Source organism: Phodopus roborovskii, unplaced genomic scaffold (assembly GCF_943737965.1).
Source record: "Phodopus roborovskii unplaced genomic scaffold, PHOROB, whole genome shotgun sequence".
NCBI lineage: Eukaryota > Metazoa > Chordata > Mammalia > Rodentia > Cricetidae > Phodopus > Phodopus roborovskii.
In genome coordinates, this window is record NW_026126461.1 from 13,940,775 (window position 1) to 13,960,995 (window position 20,221).

The following is a 20,221-nucleotide window of genomic DNA, read 5'->3' on the forward strand; positions in this document are numbered from 1 at the left end:
AGGGTACATGGTCCAAGAAAGGAGACATATGAGGAGAGTTTTGAGTGCTTGTGAGTTCATTTCAAATTATTCATTACAGCTGGCTGTTTTCATGTGTTCATAGTCCTCTGAGGAAAACCATGTTTTTGCCATCTGTGGTTTACCCTCCATGTGAAACTTACCCACCAAGTGCAGCTGCTTGCCCTTGTGATTGTACACTGTACTTACATGACTCCTCTTAACCCTCAGAGTATAAAAAGTCTACCTCGTTATTGGCTCCATCCTCCCGGACCCACCCCCTCTAGAGTGGTAAATATGTGCCAAAGGTAAGTATGATGTGACCTAAAATTAACTGGTAGATGGTCAGAAGGAAACCCCTAGAAATACTATTAAAGCACCACTAGTAGAATTGTGTCTTCAAAAGCCTGACAGGAATGTGGATGAGAAGAAAGGAATTAGAAACAGAACAGGGATCATGAAAAGTACACTTTAAATCCCAGGCAGATCACCGTGAGTGTGGTACCAGCCTGGTCTACACATCCAGTACCAAGGCCAGCAAGAACTACATGGTGAGACACTGTCTATAACAAACAAACAAACCTCATGGATGACTTTCACCATCTTGATCTAAATGCATGTATTTTCAAGGCCTATCACCAACTACTACTGTGGCATCTTCTGCCTGCATACTCAAGTGAGGAAGGAGATTGCTCTGAATCATTTTTCCTCCCTGTCTCCCACCCCTTTTTCCCCTATAGTAAAAGAGCCTCAAATAATTATTTCAGAGAATTTATGGAAAAGGAAAACTAACTTTTCTGCATGTTACAAAATATTCTCATTATTCTATCACAATTTAGTATAGTTAAAACCAAAAATCACTTCTGTAAACCCACAAGGTACTGATTCCTAATGCACTTATTACTGTTATGAAATTATCAAACAAATGTACTACAACTTCAGTAGGAAAACTACATTTTTTCCTTTGTGCACTATTTGGGATCTTGTCTTAATAAGCTGATATCCTGTAATTTAAAAGCGATGTATTTAGTGCCAGGCTATTACAATTTTCTCCTTCATAGTAACACCTGGACCATTTTAGTTAAGAGGCTTCTATCAGTGTCACAAAGATATCTTTTTTCTTTCCTATTATCTCTATATTTGACCAACATGGATCATGGATTAATCTTCTGTTTTTAAGCTTTCTTCCATATTTTCATTCTATGAACTAAGATTTAAATCACTTTCCTATTTACAATTCACAATTGTTTTTATCCCTTTTTCCCCTTTTCTTTATTATTTTCAATAATGGTTCTTGCCAGGTATGGTGGCTCCCACCTTTAGTCCCAGCACTTAGGAGGCAGAGGCAGGTGGATCTCTTTGAGTTCAAGGCCAGCCTAGTCTGCAGAGCTAGGGCTGCTACACAGAGGAAACCCTGGCTCAAAAAAACCAAAATAATAATAATAAATAATAATGGTTCATGTGTTGTACATACTGTAATGTCTCTGAATAATGATTTTCTCTATTTTATCTGACGCCACTGTAATCAACTCTCGCTGACAATGGTATCTATTTCCATACCCCTCTGGAGTATGAAAACTGGAACAGGGAGAAGGGACATAGAATGATGATAGTCATGGGTCAAGATTAAATGATTCATTCACCAGTTGTGGGTTTGTTCCGAAGTAAACAGGGAGTATTTAGTCTCTGAATATTTCCAAATAGATTTTTTTTTCTCCAGAATTAGTATAACTGTGTTCTATTTTTGGTAACTATTTATTTCACATGCTGTGAGACTTTTTTTTATATGGTTCTAATTGTGTGTGTGTGTGTGCGCGCGCGCTGTTATGAAGAGAATCAAGGAAGCATTAGTTTGAACCCTCCCCATTGGTAGCTGAGATACCATTATGACACTAGCATCAGAGAACCTATACAAACTTTAAAAATAAACAGAAAGACAAATGTGTACATGGTACAAAATTGCCAACAGTAAACTACTGAATTTACAATAGCCTGGTTGTTTTATTTGAAAACACTGTGTCTGTTACGTCTGTTACACTGTCTGACTGTGATGACTATTCTTGCTTGTCAACTTGACTACATCAGGAATTAACTAAACACAAGTGGCTGGGTACAACTGTACCCAGTTTTTAAATCATTTGAAGTGGCAAGACCCGTTTCTAATATGGATCTTTTGAGGTAGGCAGATACACCTCAAAATCAGGGCCATGCCTTCTGCTGGCAGCCTGTAGTGGGCATGGAAAAGGAAGCTTGCTCTCTTGGCCTGCTCATCCTTGCTCTCACTGACAAGCCCATTCCTCCACTGGCATCAGAGCCTACTGCTTTAGGGTTCTGGTGTGTGCTGAGACATCCAGTCTTGTGCAACTTAATAACTTCAGGATTCTTGGACCTTTTGTTGGTAGATATCTATTAATGGACTAGCTAGACCACAGCCTGTAAGCCGCTAATCATAGATATATGATTGTTTAAGTTATGTTCCTCTAGAGAACCCTAAATAATAAAATGAATATGTATAATACTTAAACAGTAACTGCACAAATGGAAATATGGTAACAGAAAGAAGGCTAGGAACCAGGAAATACACTGGGTCAAACTCTGATGCTCTCAATAGTAGACCCCCTCCCCCCACTTAGTGACTGGTCTCTAAAGAAGTAACTGTCTAGTTTCTCCCTGTGCTCTCTCAGGTCACTCTGTGGGAAGCAGGTGCCCCATTAGGAGATGACTCAACTAGCCCAGTGCAAAGAGCCACATGGTGAAACACCAATCGACCTTTTCCTGCCAGGAGTCACTGAGGTCCTGCCTAGTCAAGCCCTCATATGACTGCTCTCTATGCCTGTAACTTCAGGAGAGCTTAAACAAAAACACACAGACAGACTGCTCTTCAGTCTCTGGCCCACAGAAACTGTAAGACAACACAGGTCTACGCTGCTAAGTTTACTGAAGGTTAACACATTACTAGTCACTCTTCAACAGATAACATATGTAAGTAATATAGAAAGTGCTCAAATACTGAATTTCCTTATATTTTCACTTACTAGGGAAACGTTTTCTATACACCATCTCATGAAAATACATTCTTTATTTTGAAAGAGAGCAGAAGTGAGGATGGGCGGGTCAATCCTAAACATACTGGTCTTTTGCTTTTTTGCAATTTCAGAACTGCTGCTTAGTATCCACAACCCACTATCCCCTAAAAGGTACACAATCTTTTAATGAAGCAACGGCTCCTGTTTAGAATTAATTGACGGCATGTCATTTTAGCAGAGAAAGGGTGAAATTAGCTGGACTGATGCATGTTTTAATTGACAGCTTGGGCCCATGTCCTTATGAAAATAGCCTAGTGTTTCCTCTGGAGAAACAAATATATCCTGATTCTTATTAAAGTCAGCCTTTCCTTACTCTTCCAATTCTACTGCAGGATTTAATCATTATACATTTGCATTGTACCCTACAATGCATTTGAAATTTTCTTTTTGACTATCTAACCTGTATTACTTATATAAAAAGTAATTACTTAGGAACAAGGAATTTCAAAATTTGTACACCAATGGTCACACCAGAGCTACAAATTAAGAATAAGACTGGTAAAATGAGTTTACAACAAATGTTTCTAACTTTTGTTTGACAAATCTTAGAATCAACTAAACTGTAATTTAGTTTACATAGTTATCTTATTTTCAGCTAAGGCAAAGCACATATTTCAAGAGATTAATATGTGAAAAATTCTGAGTAATGTCACACCTTGCACCTTTCACCTTATCTGTGTACAGTTATCTCTTCTACCCTCTACCCAGAAGCACATTTGTTTGCTTATAATACAAATGAAAAATTGCTGTTCATCTGTTTTCTAAGTGGTAGATGTACAATAAAAAAGGATAGGTGATATTCCTCTAACTCACTCGATAACAAAGGAACAACTGTAGAGGCGATTGAGACTGAGGTCAGCAGTCAGGAGTGTGTGCTACGGGTCCAGAGGACCTGAATTCAGTCCCCGGCACCCACAACCTATAACTCCAGCTTCAGCATCAAACACCCTCTTCTGGCTTCCTTAGGCATGCACACATGTGACACAGATTTACATATACACATACACACATATAAGAAGTAATAATAAACCTTTTGAAAAGTATAACTGTTCAAACTTCTGAGATTAATCAGATTTGCAATTCACAGGGACATCAAAAAGTAACCTGTGCTAGGCCCACTATAACCCATGCTAAGCAGAAAAGGTTAAACAGTTTAAATACTATTGTCTAAGAACATTTCTGTACACTGCTAAAGAGAAACAAGCTTAGAAACCATACAGAAAAATTTGCATTAAAACATAACCCAGTAACACTGTATATTTAATATTTAAATAGTGGCATCTTTAGGTCAACCAAAAATCTTATCTAAGTTGTATAAAAAAAAAAGTTACCTCTGATTCTAACTGTTAAAACTCTACCTCACCAAAGGTTTATATACACACACACATATATTACACACGTGTGTGTGTGTGTGTGTGTGTGTTTGCTAAGTCCTACTGCTAAAGACACCATACATTTTGGACATGGGGCCCAAAGGCTCCTGGGCTGGATCTGACTTAAATGAAAGCCTCTTCTGTGAGGACTAGAATTCATGGTAAAAGGTTGTAACACGACAAATAAAAGGCCCAGAGACTGATCTTGGGGTTCAAACTTCAATCTGAGTATCAGAAAAGCAAAGCACCTGCCCACTAGCTCTCCCCTCTACCTCAGGCTGAGGGTGCTGACCCTGTCTCCACAAGCTCTCACCAGCCCTCAGACTGCTGCCTCTCCTCAGCCCGGCTGGAGAATCAATGATTCCTACTGACTCCTTGTTCCAGTCTTTTACATCCTTCTAGTGCTGGGATTAAAGGTGTGAGCTATAATTCTCTTTTGGACTGTGTCACTCGTGTAGATCTTGGTGGCCTTGAATTCACAGAGATCCATCTGCCTCTTAATCCCGAGTCCTAGGATTAAAAGTGAGTACCACCACCTCCTAGCTTCTGGCTGCTGGGATTATTAAAGGTGTGTGCCTGGCTTCTATGGCTTGTGGCTGGCTTTGCTTTCTGAATCCTCAGGCAAGCTTTAACAGATCACTAAACAAGGTACTATACAAATTTCCAGAGGAGAGAAGCAAACAACAGCCCTAACCAGCTCTGAAATCTTTGAACCACAATAACCAGCATTGAACAATGGAAGGATGAGTCAAAGGTACATTAGGAATAGTGTGACCTTGGCTTAACCAACACTTCTCTACCACTTCTGGTAGTGAAAACCAAGCCAATATCTAGAGCTAGTGATGTCATGGACCTCAGCAGATCATAGCCACCTGTAACTCCTATTCTGATGTCTGTGGACACGAATAATAAAATTTAAGTCTTACCCTTTAAAATGATATTCTCCCTCACTTAAAAATTCAGACAGGTTATAGAGAGGTAGCTCAGTGATGATGGCCTTGACATCATGCCTGGAAACCTGAGTTTGAGTCCTAGAGCCCACATGACAGAAGAAGAAACCAGCCCCCAAAGGTCATCCTCTGACACCCACAAAGGCACTGTGATTATGTGTGTACTCCCACCCTGTACACAAATAAATAATGTAATTATAAAAACAAGCGTCAGACAGCAAAGTCTTCCTATATGGAGAAAATTGGTCCCACAGGACTTAATAAAAATTTCTCCCATACATCCAAGGGAGATGATTCTGTTACACTCCACTCAGGAGCTGAGCTGGAGATGTGCAGTGTAGTGCATTGAAGGGGACATGCTGTAATCCCAGCACCTGGGAGGTCAAGTCAGGAAGATCAAGAGCTCAAGGCTAAACTGGGCTACACAGCCAGCTGAAGCTGACCTGAGCTACATGAGATTCTATTTCAAAACACACTTATTAAATTAAAAAAATGTTTCAAAATCAACAACCAAAATTACAAAAAAAAAAAAAAAAAAAAAAAAAAAAATACAGAACCACTCCAGTAACAATGATGCAAAGAAATTTAAACAACATAAAAGGCCAAATAGCCAAATAATTATATGAAATGGTATAAAGTGAGTTTCTTCCAAAACAGTCATCATTAGATGTAATTAATTATATCATCATTTGCTGTCATCTCTGTTGGAAGCAGAGAACGCTTTTGGGGGAAAATTGATTTTCATTAAGAATACTTTAAAAATTAACATCAATTTCTCAAGACAAAGTTTATCAATCAACAAGCTACAAGCAGCAGAGCAGTGGTAGCCCACGCCTTTAATCCCAGCACTGCAGAGGCAGGGGGATCTCTGTGAGTTTGAAGCTAGCCTGGTCTACAGAGCAAGTTCCAGGACAGCCAGGGCTGTTACACTCAACAAACAAACAAACAAACAAACAAATCTACAGGCATTAAATGTAATTTAAAAAATTACTATTTTTTAAAATACCCAACCTTCATTTCCTTTTTTGTTTGGGTGTTTTTTTTTGGGGGGGGTGTTTTTTTGTTTTTGTTTTTGTTTTTTTTTTTTTTTTTATTTTGTTTTCTGACGGTTTCTCTGTGTAGCCCTGGCTTTCCTAGAACTTACTTTGTAGACCAAGAACTCCACTACTCTCTGCCTCCCAAAAGCTGGGATTAAAGGCATGTGCCACCAATACTTGGCTCAATCTCCATTTATAATTAAAAATATACAAAGTTCTAGCTGAAGGCAAGAAAAAGTAAGAGTGGGAACTGGAAGGATATTTTATACAAAAAAACATGAAAGAAGAAATTTTAGGAAGTTGAAAACTCTATTTTTAAAGTCAAAAAGTAACCTGAAGAAAAAAAAAATCTGAAACAAACAAGATAACTTAGTAACACTGCAAATGACTGCAACTCCCCAAGAGTGGCTACTGCTCCTGCTCCACATAGTAACTACTACAAACTCAAATTTAAACAGTGACTACCTTACAAAACTCAGATGGAAAAAACTCAAGGAAAAAAAAATGCACCAACACTCAACATTAATAGTCTTGATTATTCAAACAATGCATGGTGACAACTACTCCTAACATCTACTCATAATAACTATTTCAATTATGTGCAAGAATGTAGACAGATTGACATGTCATTTTATGTAAAGGATTAATACCCCAAGTGTCAGTATCCACAGTGGGTCCTAAGAAGTAAGCCCTACAGATGTCAAAATACAATTTTAAGAAGGAATTGTGAATTTATAGCATACGTAAAACAAAATGTACAAGGACATAAACTACAGCAGGAAGAAGGAATAACCTCTTATTATTGCTTGAATATAGTCTGCAATTAGAAACATAAATCATAGAGAAATTCTATTATTAATTTTCTTATTGCTGTGACCAAAAATTACCTGACAAGAAGGAATTAAAAGTTCCATAATCTCCTGCTGGGCACGCCTTTAATCCCAGCATTCAGAAAGCAGAAGCAGGTGGGTCTCTGCTAGTTCCAGGCCAGCCTGGTCTACAGAGTCAGTTCCAGCATGGGCTCCAAAGCTACCCTGTTTCATAAAACCAAAACAAACAAACAAATACACAAGTAAGTTCCACAACCTCCAAAACCAGAATCACTAGCCGAAGACCAAGTACTCAAAGGCATGAGCTTGGAGGTAACAGGTCACATCCAACCATAACAAAACTTAACTCATGTTTTATAGAGAGAAAACATAGGTATAAATTATATCTGCTAAGAAGATGAGCTAAAATTGGGTAGTAGATGGGTGGGAGCATGGCTCTGATGTAAAACATTTGCCTACTACATGGATGATCTTCAACACTCCTGGGAGAAGGGATGGTAGTGAAGGTTTTAAGCCTTTACATGTATTACATTATACTTTACATGTATAATGAATTGAGACAATCCCAGCTATTTCAAGGGTAAGAAAGGAAGATCATTTGGGCCCAAAGAATTGACAGCAAAACAAAGAGCAGATAAGCTAAACAGAAAGCAACTTGTAAACTAAGGAATTTAAATCTAACCTCACTATATTAGTCAGGGTTCTCTAGACGCACGCGCGCACACACACACACTTACAGCCTGAAGTCCAACAATGGTTAACCGTGAATGGAAAGTGCAAGAATCTGGTAGTTGCTCAGTTCCACGAGGCTGGGTATCTAAGCTAGTCTTCAGTATATGCTAAGCCTGAGGAAGTGGGCTCCAATGCCAGTGAAGGAATGGATGTTCTGGCAAGGTGAGGACAAGCAGAAGAACAAACCCTTCCTTCTTCAGTCTTTATATAGGCTTCCAGCAGAATGCATGGTCCAGATTAAAGTGTGTCTTCCCACATCAAGATCTTGATTAAAGGTATGTCTTCCAGCCTCAAAGGTCCACTAGAAGTGGAGTGGCCCACTTCAAGCAGAACATCTCTTACATGTGTGCCCTCTGATTCTGGATTGTAGTTCATTCCAAATATAGCAGACACCAAATATAGCCATTGTGATGTTTTGAAAGAAAATGGCCTCCAAAGGGAGAAAGGGATTAGTGAAATTAGGAGGTGTGGCCTTGTTGGGAGAAGTGTGTCACTGTGGGGGCTGGCTTTGACTTCCTGCTGCCTGAAAGATGGAGCACACTCAGCTCCAGCATGTCTGCCTGAACGCCGCCACGCTCCCCTTCATGATCATAATGGACTGAACCTCTGAAACTGAAAGTGAGCCATCTTCTTTATAAGAGTTTCTGCGGTCATGGTGTCTCTTCACAGCTATGAAAAGCCTAACCAGGACAGGATTTGGTAGCAGGGGATGAGGTATTGCTGTGATAGGCCTGACCATGCTTGTGTTTGCAGGAAGAGGGACTCTGGTACTTTGTATTAGGAAAGCAGCGGGATGACTTAAGCAGTGCTTAATGGGCCGTGCTAGGAGGAACATGGAAAACAATGTTGCTGATGATTTGAAATTTAGGGTGCCGGCTCAAGAGGTTTCAGAGAAGCATATTTAATGTTGCCTAGATATCATTCTTGTGATATTTTGGTGAAGGAAGTGGCCACTTTTTACCTTTGAAGAGTCTGCCTGAGGCTAAAGAGTTTTGGATTAATTCTGTTGGCAGAAGAAATCTCAAAACAGCCTAGCATAGGAAAGGACTAGAGTAAGATTGGACTCCTTGGATCAACCGGCAAAGTTTTGGGAACTTCAAGGATCCAAGCTGAAGATCCCTATGGTGGAGAGAAAATTCCTGGACTTGTATGCCTTAAACAAGATTGTTGCCAGCAAAGGAGGTTAGAGATACTTGAGAAAAAGGTACCAGACAGTAGAATGGAGCTGCATTCTGTTCAGGGAGACAAACAGGTAGAATAAAGGGAGTCGTAACCTCAAAGCAAAATCCCACCCAGCTAAGTTTCAAACTTGTGGAGAGGAACTAGAGAAAAGTTTACAGGCAGGCGTGGTGGCACTCCCTCCTTTAATCCCAGCACTGGGAAGGCAGAGGCAGGAGGAGCTCTGAGTTCCAGGCCAGCCTGGTCTAAAGGGCAGCCAAGCTTAGATAGTAAAGGAAAACAGAAAGCTGGTGAAGATATAATTAAACAAGATAGACAAGTCCCAGTAAGCAGCAGAGCTTGGCAGCTTCGGCCACGTGGTTCTGGTTTTAGGATGGAAGAAAGGAACTAACGAAGTTGCCTTTGAGCCTAAGGACAGTCGCGGAAGCCAGGCATGTGTCAGGGGAGCTCCTGAATGGAGGCCTGGTAGAGAGGCCAGTGTGTGAAGCTGTGAAGTTACAGCCTGGATGTTAGAGATGCCAGAGGAGAGCTGCTAATAGGGAGTGGGACCAGCCCAAGAGAGAGAGGTGTGCTGCAGTCAACAGAGCTGAACAGAATTGGGAGATGTGGAGAGCGTTTTGACATCGGACATGGAGACGCAGAGTTTGGAGTTTGCCCAGCTGGTTTCTGGTCTTGCCTTTCCAGTATCTCCTCACGACGCTACCTTCCCTGTGACTTGGAATGGTAATGTATATCCTGTGCCATCATATGTTGGAAGTATATGATCTGCTTTTTGAATTTGAATTTTACTGGGGGCTTATAGTATGATTGCCACTCGTCTCAGAAGAGACTTTGGACTTTTAAACATCTTGATAGCCTATGGGGACTTTTTTTTTTTTTTTTTTTTTTTTTTAATGACTATAAGCCTTTGGGGGTCAGGGAGTGGAATGTGGTAACTTAAAAGAAAATGGCCCCCAATGGGAGTGGCACTATTAGGAGAGCCATGCTCCCTGCCATGATGATAATGGACTGAATCCCTGAAACTATAAGCCAGCCATCCCAATTAAATGATTCCTTTAGAAGAGTTGCCGTGGTGGTGACAGCTCTTCACAGCAATAATTACCCTAAGACAGCCATCATATCTACCAATAACCACATTAAATGTAAATGACTTAAACATCTCAATGAAAAGATAAATTGTTAGTAAGAGTGAGTTGCAGGGTTGGAGATGGCTATGTAGTTGTTAGAGCACTTATTGCTTTTCAGAGGAATGAAGCTCAATTCCAAGCTTCCACATACCGTTTCTAAACTCTAACTCCAGTTCCTGATGACCAACACTTCTGACGTGGAGCTCCTGCACACACATAGTGCACACCTAGGCAGTCAGGCACAGCACATACAAATACTTCTTTAAAAGCAAGCTGCTTAAATCAAACACACTTTAAATACAATAACAAAAAATGAAAATTAAAGGATAGAAGAGATTTATCACACAAGCACTGATCAAAAGAGTGCTAGAGAATCTGTATCAATATTAAAATAGACTTCAGAGATGAGGAGCATCAGTTAATAACAATGGGGCCTATACATCATGATGCATACTTCCATGTATACTGACAGGTTTAAAATACAGTAAGTAAAAATAGACAGGAAACAAGACATATTCCCAATTATACTTGCAGACATCAAGTCTTCTCTAAGTGATTAACAGAATAACTACGAAAAAACAAAGGCCAATCCAACCCCCACAAAACCCACCAACCCGTACCCCCCAACTCATGAAGATAAAGGAAGTCAGCCAACTTGCCCTTGATGCTTTAGAGTCCACCCTATTCAAAATAGCAGTTTTGAAGAATACATGAAGCATAAGCCAAGATGACCAAATTGAAGCCTCTCTACCCCCCCCCCCACTGGGGGAAAAAATCTAACTAAAATAAAATCACCAAACACTTGGAAACCACACACTTTTCAATCACCATGATCCGGATGGAAATCATGCAAAAAATTAGAAAATATTAACTTTCACATTTATGTAGCACTGAACACAGTAGTTAGAAAGAAGGTGTCATGTCTTCAAGGTAAGTTTACACCTTGAGAAATCAACAAGGTGCTTTGAAAAGAAGGCATATAGAAACAGCATGAATAGAAACCACCAAACTGAAAACAGAATAGAAAAGTAACAGTTGGTTCTTTGCAAAGAGCAACACAACTAAAGAAGGTAAAACTAAAACCAAACCAACCTCTTATAAACAAAAAAGACAGACAAAAATCAGAAAAAAAAATACCAAACAATAAGAGAATAATAATAATAATAAAAATGAAAGTTTACTTGGGAGGCAAGTACTGTGAGTTTGAATTCCAGGACAGCCAGAGCTGTTACACACACACAAAAAAAAGCCTTCCTCAAAAAACTACCAAAAAAAAAAGTTTAGCTTGAAAACTCCTGTAACCATTTATAAAATGGAGAACACTAAACACTAATTGTACATTTTTTAAATGTATTTCCAATGCAAAACATTAAATGAAAAGGTATCCTTATGGACAGATGGGAGGAAAAACAAAACAAAACAAAAACTCTTACTAATTAAGGTTTAACCACAGAATGCAAGGTGACAAATTTGAAAATAAAGTTGTTACAATTATAAATTATAGAAAATAACTCCCTTAATATAGCAAAACACAAAAACTTTTCTTTTGAATAGACTCTATACTTATACAGTTAAAACTCACTGTCTCTAACAGAATAGGAATGAACTTACCATGACAAAGGCCGGTGGCCTTGTTCTACTAAGGCCTCTTAGCAGACTGGGTGTTTTTACCCAGCAGAAATTAATTTCTCACAGTCCTTTCTCTAGATACTTTAAGACCCAACTCAGATCAGGTATGATCTGGCAAAGGGCTGCTTTCCAGTTCAGAGGCTGCATTCTTCACTATGTCTTCATTTGGGGGTGAGGTGGCCTGGGGGCTCTTCTCAAAAGGCAATAATCTAACCATGAGGGTCAACATCACACATTCCCAAACTCCAGTCCTCTCAAACATTTCCATAATGGGAATAATATTCAACTCATGAACTTTGAGAAGGACATGAGCACTTGGCCTATAGCCAACACTCTATCACAATTAATAGTAAAGCAAGACTGGAATCAGAAAGGACAAGGGCACCTGCTATTGCCATTCTATTCATCACCCTGACAAGTCCCACCAGTGCAGGGAGAGGAGAAGGGCAACATAGGGATTAAAAAAAGAAAATGTTCCTAACCACAATGATAAAAGAATGAAAAAAAAATCTACGAAATAAGTTAACACAAGAAGTTAGAAGGCTTCAGATTTCAGTATCAATTAGCAAAAACTGCATTTCTATACAATAGCAGTAAAGTAGAAACAAATCTCAGAAGATACTTATAAATAAGCATCAAAATTACGAATATAAACACAACAAAATTGGTGATAATATCTGAATGTTGAAACCGTAGCATACTTACAAAAAGATGACCAAAAGGACCTAGATAACCGGAAATGGGTTGTTTGCAAACTAGGATATTCAATTAAATACTAATTATTTTCAAGTTGATCTATGGTTTAACACATTCAAAATTAATCCTTCCGGGCTTTTTTTGTAGAAAGAAAATGCTTCTGAAGTTCTACAAGGAACTAAAACAGTATATATGCATAATATATATATATATATATATATATACATATATATATATATATATATATATTAATGAATGAGAGAGAGAGAGAGCGTGCGAAGAGAGCGCTATTCTGTTGCTATGAGTCCATGACCAAAGACATCAGGGAGGAGAGGATCCTGGCCCGTGGGGTGTGAGTTCATGATGGAGCAGACAGGGCAGGAAGCAGCTGGCATGGTGAAACAGATGCAGGAATGAGGGAGCTCACATCTCACTTGATGCCATGAAACAAAGACTGAGAAAATTTGAAGTAGGCAAGGTTCTTTTTGATCTCAGAGGTGTCCTCGGTGACATACATCCTCCAGCAAGATTGTGCCACCTCAGCTTCCCCAAACAGTGCCATCATCTAGGGGCCAACTGTTCAAATGCATGAGCAATGGAGATAATTTCTAATTCAAACTACCAGTATTATACATGTGTCCATGTTTGTATGTAGGTTGTGTCCATCTGTCATGAAGATCTGGAGGTCAGAGGTCAAAGTATTGGGCCAAGTAACTCTACTGCTCTTCTCTCTCTCTCTCTCTCTCTCTCTCTCTCTCTCTCTGTGTGTGTGTGTCTGTGTGTGTGTGTGTGTCTGTGTGTCTACAATGTCTCTCCCCTGAACCTCAGGTTCACTGACTGGGTAGACCAGATGGCTGGCCAGCCCTGCCATCTGCCTGTGATTGGGCAGACCAGCTGGTCAGCGAGCTCTGCACAGTCATCTGCCTGTGACCCACCTGTCTCTACCCTCAGTGCTGCAGTCACAGCACATGGCCATATTAAGCGTTTTTAAAGTGGGTGCCAGGGATGTGAACTCAACCCTCTTGCTTAAGAAGCAAGCACTTTACCTACCAAGCCATCTTGCCCAGTCCCAGCCAAAGTGGTATTTAAAAAGAAGAGCTCAAGAATTTACATTTCCAGATTTCAAGACTTATTGCCAAGTAAAAATGCCATGACATAGTATTTTCAAAATTACAGGCAGAGATCAGTCCAGAAGTGGGTCACATTTGTGGCCTACTGATTTTCAACTAAATTAAAAAGAAAAGGAATGTTCTCAACAGACTTACTCAAAATTTTTAATGTATCTTGATATAAAATCCAAAATTATTGCCAGGTATGGTCACGCCTTTAATCCCAGCATTCAGGAAGCAGAGGCAAGAGGATCTCTGTGAGTCTGAGAACAACCTGGTCTACAAAGTGAGTTCTAAGACAGCCAGGATTGTTATATAGAGAAACCGTCTTCTTGGGGAAAATAAAACAAAACAACCCCCCAAACCAAACAAACAAACAAACAAACAAACAAAACCAACACCAAAAATGCTAAATATTCAGCCAAAAACATGAGAAAACTTGTACATCTTTGTAACTGGCAGAGAATTCTCAGGACATGGAAGCCAAAGTCATAAATAGACTTATCAGCCAAATTCATTCTAATTAAAAGCCCTTTTAAAGAGATTTTTAAAAAAGTGTTCCATATGAGTGAAGGTGCCTGTGGTGGCCAGAAGATATTAGGTTCATTGGAGCTGGAATTACAGGCTTTTGTGACCAGACCAACATGGGTGCTGAGAGCTGAAGCTGCATCCTCTGGAAAAGCAGAAAGTGCTCTTAAATACAGAGCCATTGCCCATCTCCTCCTTTCATGGGTAGTTTGGGGGAAAAAAACAACAAAAAACTCTTCATATTGAAATGTGTGTTTTCATGTCTGTCAATGCTGTTGTATAAAGAACATTTTTTAAAAAAAGCTGTAAAATTCATTGAGATAAGCTGATTTTTAAAATGGCTGAACAATCTGAAGGAAACCTTTACAAATGACAACATATACAGTACAGCTTATTAACATCATTAATTATCCAGTAAATACAAGGTAAAATTCACTGTAATGAGGAATAATAGAATGCCTATAAACCCAGTAGCCAGAAGCCCGAGGCAGGATTCAGAATTCCAGGCAAGTTTGGGCTACATAGAGACTTCCAGAGAGCCTCAGTAACAAAGCATGATTTTTCAAAAAGACTAAGGTAATAAACAAGTGAACAAAATAATAAAGTCAGGGTGAGAATGGTGATAAAGCAAATTGTTACGTCAATGTCAGGCAAGCAGAACGTGATGATTAAACATTCACTTTCCATACAAGCCCATACATACCTCTTCTAAAGATTTTTTTTTTCCTTGCAGGTAAGAAATATTTTTGATTCACACAAGAACTCAAAATGAGTGTTCACAGCACCTTTATTAATAACAATCCTAAATCAGCAACAACCCTAATATCCATAAATAGATGGAATGACTAAAACAGCAGGAAATCAACTATCATGAACTACTTCACAAAAAAGAAGTGAACCAGTTAAATATCTCACTTTCACACTCACACACTGATCTTCAAAACCATGATACTGGGAAATGGCCCATACACAAGAAAAAATGTCATTTATATGAAGTAGCAGACCAAATGAAACCAGTGTGGAGTGAGAGAAAGGTTAAGTGGTTCCTGGGTGTCTGGGTCAAAGTGTGGTTGACTACAAAAGGGTGGAAGGGAAGTTTTCAGATGAGAATACTACCCTTATTGTGTTACACACTCTATTCTTGTGGAATGGCATAAGGAGCTGTATATTTTAAATAAGTACATTTCATTATTTCTAATTTATTCTCCATAAAGTTGACTGTTTGAAAAGATACTCTTTCAGGGAACTAGTGTATGAGAACCACTGGTAATACCAAATAGACCTCATATATAATTGAGAAGATGTCAGAAAAATAGAAAGAAAACAAAAAAGAAAGAAACCTAACACCCACTATTTAAGGATTTTAAACAATTTTAACAAGAATGAAATAACAGCCAATGAGATGGCTCAGTAGGTAAGGGTGCTTGCTACATGGCCTAACAAGATGCATCAATCTCCATAAGCCTGGGAGAGAGGGAAAGAACCAACTCCCACAAGCTGTCCTCTGACCTCCACATGCATGCCATATAACACACATGTACAAACACACCCACACTCCCATGCTGTGTTTAAAAATAAAAACATTATCTTTGCAAACTAAAAATAGAAGGGCATGTTTTAACTTAATATTGGCTTATTAGGAAGCTTTGTGAAATATCATATTTAATGCTAGCATTCACCTTAAAGTAAGAAATAACATTTTAAATATTAACTCTACAACTCATTAATATGTAGTATCTACTAGGCAATTGAACATTATAAAAACTAGAAAGGAAACCACAAAACTATTTTCAAATAATTAGAAATAATTGAAAATATTAGCAAACCTTTTATATTGCCAGAAACAGGAAATAAAGTTACCTTAAAGCTTCCATCTACAACAGCAACCAAAGCATAAAGGAACTGGAAATGCGGAAAAGGAATGTCTAATTCAAGTGGGGAGCAACTAGAGCTTGACTGTAAGGCAGGGTGTGGATAAAAAGGTGAGAACAAACTTGGAGGGGGCTTAAAACCATAGAACAATTCTAAGAATTTATATATAACCTTACTCAAATCAGGGTTTTTAAAATTTAAATCATAAGTGGTCTAAAGACCACCTAGAAGAAATACTCAAGAAATAGTCAAAATAACTTTGTTTCAGAGTAATAATGAGGGTTAGATGACTATCTAATTTAAATACTCAAACCCTTTGCCTTTGCAATTCCGTGTATGGATCTGTGCTTCAGAAATGATCACAACAGTTTTTCAATTATTAACAACGGGTGAATCACAGGATGGAGGTAATCTGGAAGGGAAACCGGGAGTTGCTTTTTACATACAATCCCTCTTCCACAGTGTGATGTGTTCTAAAATCAAGGATTTAAGGCTTACTACCATCTACCTTTAGTAGAAACCTTAACTTTGTGGCTTTCAATAGGAACGTCTTATCAAATTAATGAAATATGTCCTCTTAGAAAAGTAGTAGAGAGGCCTACATCAAACAAGGGACTATGTCCAAGTTAACGTAATCAGGGGAGGAAGCAAGCTTTTACACAGTGTGCTCAGGATAACCCTCACCCCCACCCCTGCAAAAGACAACTCTGCATGTGTGTGTCTTTAAAGGTGCAGCTGTGAAAGCACCCTGGAAGATGACCACCAAATCCAGGTACTGAAGGGCACCAGAGGGTGAAAACATTCACATTTTACCTAATACTCCTTTCTTTATACTGTTGAATTTTACACCAAGGTTGCACGTCTGTAATAAAAGATTAAAGTTATTTCATAAAGAAAAAAAAAAAAGACATGAAATCCAGAAGACAAATCACAAAAATTGTTAACCTTTATTTGTCATTTTTTTCACGTTTATTTACATACTCTTCAAATGACCTGTTAAGTCTTCAGCAACGATGACTGCCATCTTAAAAACAAAACAAAACAAAAAAAATGAGCAAATATTGCGTGATAAAAATAGAACCACCAAGGCCTCTTTAAGGAAGAATCGTACACTTGACAGAACGAGATGACTCAAAGCAGTTGTCTTAGGTAGACATTTTTTTTTTAATGCCCGATGAGGGAAACCTTCCCGGATTCTTCTTTCCAGCAAAAAAATAAAATAAAATAAAAAACTAAAATCCGGTTTTTACCTTCTCCCGTTTTCTTCGGCTCGATCTGGGCAGCTTTCAACTCACCGTTTTGTATGTGCGCAAGAGAATAAAATAAAAGGAGATGATTAACCGTGGGGGGCGGGGGCGGGGGCGGCCCTGACGGTGCCAGTGACAGGCGCGCCCGCCGGGGCCTCAGGCTGCTGCGGCCCGGGACGGCGCTAGGCCCCTGGCACCGGCGTCGGGGTGCCCGGGCCGCGGCGACAACCGGGGAAGACGAGACGCAGACGCGAGGGCCCGGGGAGGAAGGCGTGCGGGGCGCAGGCCTGCGGCGCCATGGTGCGCCCGCCGCGGCGGCCCGAGGGCGGGCGGCGCTGCGGGGCCGCGAGGGGGGAGGCGCCGGGCCCTCGGCCGGGGCAGCAAGGCCGGCGGGGCGGGCGGCGGGCGGGCTGGAGCGCGGCCCCGAGCGGGCGGACGAGGCCCGGGAGGCGAGAGGCCTCGCCGTCGGCCGCCGACCGCACCCACCATGGCCGGCCCGGCCCGGCCCGGCCCGCGGCGGCCCCCGAAGCCGAGGCGCCCGCCGCCGCAGCCGCCCCCTCGCTCGCCCGGACCCGCTCGGACCCCACCAGGCAGATCGGACATGAAAAACAACGAAAAGTCCCCCTCACCGAAACGTGCAGCGGCTCCAGAGCGAGGACAGCGCTCGATCCTCCACCCGCCACCACCGCCTTCTTCTCCGCCTCCGGCTCCTCCCCCGCCGAACGCGCAGCGGCTGCAGCGGCGGCGGCGGCGGCGGCGGTGGCGGCGGCGGCGGCGGCGGCGGAAGCAGAGGCGGCGGCGGCGGCGGCGCGCCCCGCCCCTTGCGCCGCGAAGGAGGCGGAGGAAGTGGGCGCCTTAGTCCCGCCCGCCCCGGGGCGCGGCCAATAGGCTCCACGGCTCTCTGCGGGGGTTGACGCGCACGCCCAATCGGAGCCAGGGAAGTGGGCTGACGTCATGGTTGGACGTGGCAGAGAAAGGGAAAATAACTCGCGCTGTCGCCACGCCCCGCTCTCCGAGGGCCGTCGCCGATTGGCCGACGAGCGGGGAGACGCGCTCGGCCCCGCCCCCCGTTCTGGCCCTGCGCCTGCCCCTGCTGCACTGCGACGTTTGGGGCGGGGGCGGGGCGCCGCGGCTCGCCGAGGCGGTTTCGGCCTTTTGTGGTTTGGGCTGGGAGAAAAGGGCGGGGTCTCCTGTCGGGGAGGGGGTGTGCAGAGCAGGGCGGAGAGGACTGGCGCAGTTACACTTCTTTCTCAGCCTTCCCGCAGCCTCAGGCAAGATGGAGGTGCTGCATTCGACCCCGCGCCACCAGAAGCCCAGGGTCTGCAGCTTAAGTACAAAGTGCGCAGGATTTTCAGATGAAGCACAAGATGCCCAGTATGTGCAGTTTACGTACACGATGCCCAATTTTGCAGTTTGAGCACAAGATGCGCAGGATTTGCAGTTTACGTACAAGATGCGCAGGATTTGCAGTTTACGTACAAGATGCGCAGGATTTGCAGTTTAAACACAAGATGTCCCCCCACCTAATTCCCACCCCCCCCCGCCGCCCCAGGCAACTGCAGTTCCGATAGCAGCGGGGGGGGGGGAATGCACGGGCGGTTCTCCGCATCAAAACGCCACTACCAGACCCCAGCCCTGCTCTCTGATTCTGTTCCCACAGGGCAGGTATAGGCCACATGTAGATTTGGCCTGACCGGAGTTTAGCCGCTGACTTTGCTAAGCTAAATCGGTTGTCAGGCTGGGAGGTGACAGCTCCTGTCACATGTAACCAAAATAAACACAGCAACTGGAACCCAGTCACAGTTTAGGTTCATTATGTCAGTGAGGCACATGTCCTCTTTCCTCATCCCGAGGCCTGTCCGCTTCTCTGATTACAGTCCAGCTTTCTTTTCTTACTCCCCACCCCCACCTCCAGCGCCAGGCGTCCAAAGCCTGGGATATATTTACCACGTCGCCTCCCCCCTAAATTAAGAGCCCCACTTCTTGCGATGTCCTTTAACTGTAAAATCCGCCAGGGAACTGGAACTATATATATATTTCCCCGCCATTGATGTAAACAATTTATCCGAAATCTCCCATAGAATCCTAGGCTACGAGAATTTGCTATACATTTTTTGAAACCAAGTTTAATTTCCAGACTACCGCAGTAGCATATACTTTATTTTAAAAAATGATATTACTCTCTTTTACGTGTTTCCAAGTCCTTGCTTTCTTGAAAGAGAATTGATATTTTAATTGCATTCCTCTAATTTCCCCCTTTAGATTCTTGCTGATTGGTTCAATGCAATACTAACCTGTTGGCAAGCACAGGGTCTCTCAAATTTCACTCATCTCCATACCATATCTGTGTATACTGCTTGCAGTATTATTTTTCTCGTATTACTGTATTTTTCATTTTCTAAAGAGAGGATTATGAAAGTACTGTAAGTGGAAAACAGAATCACCTCCCAACTAAGTTGAGGGTAACTTAGAAAAGTGAATGCAAACTAACAACAACAACAATAATAATAGCTTTCCAATCTGTTTGCCAACTGTGATGGCTACTCTTGGTTGTCAACTTGACTATATCTGGAATGAACTACAATCCAGAAATACAGGGCACACCTGTAAGAGATTTTCTGCTTGGTTTGAAGTGGGCGAATCCACTTGTAGCCTGAATCTTTGAGGCTGGAATACTCACCTCTGATCTTGAGGTAGGAAGACACGCCATCTTCTTGAAGCCTATACAAAGACATGGAAGAAGGAAGCTTGTGCTCTTAACCCGTGTCTGGACTTGCTAGCACATCATTCCTTCACTGGTGTTACAGCCTGCTTCTTTGGGATTCCAAC

At 41.5% G+C, this 20,221-nt stretch overlaps 1 protein-coding gene across 2 annotated transcripts in view; it reads right to left on the minus strand.

The window, feature by feature from the left end:
- Positions 1–18,190, minus strand: part of Pja2 (praja ring finger ubiquitin ligase 2) — a 50,074-nt gene extending 31,884 nt beyond the window's left edge. Inside the window, exon 1 of one of the 2 annotated variants that reach the window (XM_051190882.1) lies at positions 18,022–18,190. The gene's annotated coding sequence lies outside the window, so the exon portion shown is untranslated. The remainder of the gene's footprint in view (positions 1–18,021) is intronic. The other variant, XM_051190881.1, reaches the window with a different exon arrangement.
- Between the last annotated feature and the right edge of the window lie 2,031 nt (positions 18,191–20,221).